This window comes from Felis catus, chromosome F1, assembly GCF_018350175.1.
Source record: "Felis catus isolate Fca126 chromosome F1, F.catus_Fca126_mat1.0, whole genome shotgun sequence".
Lineage (NCBI taxonomy): Eukaryota > Metazoa > Chordata > Mammalia > Carnivora > Felidae > Felis > Felis catus.
Genome location: NC_058384.1, coordinates 38,709,870 through 38,715,041, shown reverse-complemented (window position 1 = coordinate 38,715,041; position 5,172 = coordinate 38,709,870). Strand labels below are relative to the sequence as shown.

Here is a 5,172-nt window from a genome sequence, read left to right as displayed (position 1 = left end):
AGTGGGGGAGGCTTCCTTGGTTTTCAAGCCATAATGTGCTAACATCGGCTCGGAAACCTTTCTAGTTTCCTTTAGAGATAGGCTCTCTCCAGTCTTTGAGCTACCAAAGCAAGCATTTGGAGTATAGACTCCAAAACGCCTAGGACAGTGCTTTGCACATACCACGACCACAAGAAACATATATTGAGTTAAGTAGATAAGCCCTAGTTCTGGTAGAGCTTTGCTCAGGGCCTGGCACACAGACGTTCATTTTCTATGAACTATTCTTACCATTACTACAAACATTTATTGAATTGAAACAATACATCAGAATTTAAATACTTGTCCTGCCAACTGGTCTTTTGGCTTGTAACAGTCATAAGAATTCAGGAATAAATTTTTACAATTAAAATATAATATTTTTGGGGTGCCTGGGTGGCTCAGTCGGTTATCCATTTGAACCTTGATTTCAGCTCAGGTCATGATCTCAGGGTAGTGAGATCAAGTCCCGTGTTTGGCTCTGCACTAAGCATGGAGCCTGCTTCAGTTTCTCCCTCTTCCTCTGCCCCCCCCCCTTCTCTCTCTCTTTTTCTCAAAAAAAAACCACCTTAAAAAATGGGGTGCCTGGTGGCTTACTTGGTTAAGCATCCAACTCTTCAGTTCAGGTCATGATCTCACAGTTCATGAGTTCAAGCCCCGCATCGGGCTTTGTGAAGACAGTGTGGATCCTGCTTGGCATTCTTCTTTCTCTGTCCAGAGAAAACTGTGTTTTAACATATTTCTTGTTCTCTGATAACCAATACTGAACTAAGGACCGAAGCTGGACTGACTTGAAACAAACACCTGAGACTTTAAATGTTTTGAGTCCAGGGGTGCCCGGGTGGCTCAGTCGGTTGAGCGTCCGACTTCGGCTCAGGTCATGATCTCGCGGTCTGTGAGTTTGAGCCCCGAGAACTCTGTGCTGACAGCTCAGAGCCTGGAGCCTGCTTTGGATTCTGTGTCTCCCTCTCTCTCTGCCCCTCCCCCTGCTCATGCACTGTCTCTCTCTGTCTCTCAAAAATAAATAAATGTCAAAAACAATTAAAAAAAATAAAAAAAAAAGGAAATTTAAGGGGCTCCTGGGTGGCTCGGTCAGTTAAGAATCCGACATCAGCTCAGGCCATGATCTTGCAGTTTGTGAGTTTGGGCCCCATGTTGGGCTCTGTGCTGACAGCTCAGAGCCTGGAGCCTGCTTTGGATTCTGTGTCTCCCTCTCTCTCTGCCCCTCCCCTGCTCATGCTCTGTCTCTCTCTCTCTCTCTCTCTGTGAAAAATAAATAAACATTAAAAAAATTTAAAAAAATATTTTGAGTCCACAGAGGCCATATTTGGATCACAAAATGCTTAAGAATAAAAATAATTGAAACCAACATGCATTTATCACTCAAGACCTATATAGAAAGAGCTTTGAAAAACTTAAGAATGTTTACAGAAATAAGATAACGAGACTTTTTAAAGGTTAGGAGTTTCCCCATATGCGTGATGTGTTAGAAACCATACTACACAAATGAGAGATGGTAAAGATAAGAGAAAGAGAACAAGGACTTAGCTGCAGCCCGATCATCCTCTTGGACACTGAATCTATGACAATATTCCTATCCATGGACTAATTCCAATAACAAAAATCTGTTCTTTCATGGTTTGGACACTAGAAACTGTGACTTTTCAAGGATTCCCATCAACAGGGAAGGAAATGAGTTTTCACCATTTTGTTGTCTTTGTTGGTGTGACTTATGAAACGAGTTTCTTAAATATAGGAATGAATTATAATGAGACGTACAGTGGTGTGTACTACCTAAAATTTATACTTCCTTATAACTTTAAATATTTTTAATGTGCTTATTCTTTCATCGTAGCTAGGTGTTAAATCTGATAAAGGCAGGAATTGTGTTTATTATTCTGTGCATCCCCGAATGTGTTATTATTGATGATTATTTTATAAATTTACTCTGACTTAACAATTTGATGTAACATTTAAGCCAGTTTGATTTGGTAAAAAGCAATGTCTAATGAAGGCTGGCAGTCAGCCTGTTTGGAATGTTTTATTCCAATTATTAGGGCATTGCCTTTCAATGCCTTTTTTGAAAAATTCTTATTTTCCTGATTAAAATCTATACTGTGCATATCACAACGAGAGTGAGCGCCCCACCTAGAAGTCATCCTTGGCTCCCTCTGGAATCTCTGGTTCAGCCTACTTGCCTCCTCTCCAGCCTCTACTGTGTCCATCAGGGTGACCCAGAGGTCCTATAAGGTGTCTACCTCTGGCCCCTGGGCCTTCAGCAGCAGCTCATGCTCTGGCACACCTGGCTCCCATATCAGCTCCCCAGCCCCCCAGGTGGGCAGCAGCAGCAGCTTCAGAGGTGGCTTGAGCACCAGCATGAATGTGGTCGGGGGCTACGCAGGCGAGAGGGTCCAGGGGGCACCGTAGCTGTCTCAGGGCACCAAAGCCTGTGGAGCCCTCTTGAGATGGAGGTGGACCCCAACATCCAAGGGTGTGCATCCAGGAGAAGGAGCAGCTCAAGACCCTCAGCAGCAAGTCTGCCTCCTTTATCAACAAGGTACGCGACGTGGAGCAGCAGAATGAGATTCCGGAGACCAACTGGAGCCTCCTGCAGCAGCGGAAGACGGCTCGGAGCAACATGGATAACATATTGGAGAGCTACATCAACAGCTTCGGGTGCCAGCTGCACACACTGGCCCAGGAGAAGCTGGAACCTGCAGTGGAGCCCATCAACAGGAGGGGCTGGCGGAGGACTTCAAGAATAAGTAGGAGGAAGAGATACAGAGCACACAGAGATGGGAAGATGCATCTTCCGAGTCAAGAAGGCTGTGGGTGAAGCTTCCATGGATGAGGCAGAGCTGGAGTCCCTCCTGGAGCTGCTGGCCGGCCTGTGAAGCGGAGAGCCGAGAGCAGCCACAGATCTCTGACACCTCTGCGTTCCACTCCGTGGACAGCAGCAGCCTCCTGGACCGATGGCATCATCACCAAGGTCAAGGTCCAGTACAAGGAGATTGCTAACTGTATCCGGCCGAGGCTGAGACCTCGTACCAGAAGTATGAGAGGTGCTGGCACTGGCTGAGAAGCACAGGGATGACCTCAGTTGCATAAAGACGATTTGTGAAATGAACCGGAACAACGGCCGACTCCAGGCTGAGATCGACAGCCTCAAAGGCCAGGGGGCTTCCCTGGAGGCTGCCCTTGCTGATACCGGGCAGTGTGGGGAGCTGGTCACGAAGGACGCCAACGCCAAGTGGAGGCTGCACTGCAGCGAGCCCAGTGGACCATGGCAGGACAGATGTGTGAGGGCCTGGAGCTTGGGAACGTTAAGCTGGCCCTGGACATGGAGATCGCCACCACCTGCAAGCTGCTGGAGGGCGGGGAGATACAGCTGGAGTCTGGAGTGCACAACATGAGTAACCATACCAAGGTGGCTGCTCCGGTGGGCTGAGCTCCGCCCTTTGGGGGGGCCTCAGGAACCCTGGCCACAACTACAGCCTGAGCTCCTTCCAGTCCTGCTTCTGCTGCGGCGGGGCTCCAGTACCTTCAGCGAGTCAGCTCCTCCAGGGTTGTGGTTGTGAAGAAGGCTGAGACACGTGATGGGAAGCTGGTTTCCGAGTCATCTGATGTCCTGTCCAACTGAGCAGCCACTGTGGTTGCTCCCAGCCTCCTCGCTCCTGTGTCTGCCATAGAGCCTTTGGGGGAAGGGGCTGTGCAGGGTGGCTACAGGAACAGGAGACCCACCTGAGGCTCAGTCCCAATCCTCAGTCTACCCTTCTGGGGAGTCTACTGCCCTGGGTATTCCCTCTCGCCCTTGCCCCAGCTAAAAGCCAATTCAAGTGTCTTTTCCCAAATAAACCCTCAGCTGGTCTGCCAACCATTCCTCTACATCCTTAAAAGTGAATGAATAAGAATAGCCATACTTGTGACACACAAATAGCAAATGTTTAGCCCAGAATAGAGAATTTCAGTGAATGAATAAGAGAAAGGTTAACAACCAGAGTAGAAAAAAATGGCAAAAGATGTGAGCAGTCATTTTAGGAAATGGAAACCACAGAGAAGATACCACTTTATTTTCACCAGACTAAATTTATAAACATTATCTAATTCCTGCATAGGAAGGCATTGTTTTATATGCTTTATAAGCAGTAGCTTATTTAATTCCCTCAACAGCCCTATAAAGTATGTTCTATAATTTTCTCTAACAGATGAGGAAACGGAGGCACAGAGCTGTTTAATAACGTTTGCAAGGTCACACAGCATTTACAAATGTGCAATGTGGGTTTGATTCAGGGTTGGAGATTTGCAGCATATCCAGATGGCAGGTTGGGGAAGGAACCATGGAAGGACTTGAGTGTGGGTTTGTTCGTTCTTTCTTTCTTTCTTTCTTTCTCTCTCTCTCTCTCTCTTTCTTTCTTTCTTTTCCCTTCCCTCCCCTCCCCTCCCCTCCCCTCCCCTCCCCTCCCCTCCCCTTCCCTTTCCTTTTCTTTTTTATGAACAGGCCTGGAAATGTGGTTCATCACTTTAATCCACATTCCACCATGAGAGGTCTTCGACATGACCTTACCTAACATCACAGCTTCCTTCTCAGGTTTGAGGGACATTTTTTTTTTTCAACATTTATTTATTTTTGGGACAGAGAGAGACAGAGCATGAACGGGGGAGGGGCAGAGAGAGAGGGAGACACAGAATCGGAAACAGGCTCCAGGCTCTGAGCCATCAGCCCAGAGCCTGACGCAGGGCTCGAACTCCCGGACCGCGAGATCGTGACCTGGCTGAAGTCGGACGCTTAACCGACTGCGCCACCCAGGCGCCCCGGTTTGAGGGACATTTTATGGGTGACTTGGGCTTTTATGATGGCAGGGGTAAATGTGCCATCAGTGAAAAGGCTTACTTTGGAGGTCAGAAGTAGCTGTTTGCTCTGCTTTTTGGGCTTCCTCAAAAGAAGAAGAGAACCTCCAAGACTACGCCAACAAACACTTGCTTACGCTGGCAGCGTGGCTTGAACCTAACTACCAATCTCCAGCCCAGATCTGGAGAAATGTGGAAATGCTCTTTCTCTCTCTACCAAATCCAAACAGGAATATAAATGCCAGGTCTTATTCCCATTGGGAAATAGCCAAAGTTATTGTGACAGTACTGTATTTTGAGCAATGT

At 47.4% G+C, this 5,172-nt stretch overlaps 1 pseudogene; it reads left to right on the top strand.

The window, feature by feature from the left end:
- The first annotated feature begins 1,776 nt into the window (after nt 1-1,776).
- Nucleotides 1,777-3,658, top strand: LOC101097866 (annotated as a pseudogene).
- Nucleotides 3,659-5,172: the final 1,514 nt, after the last annotated feature.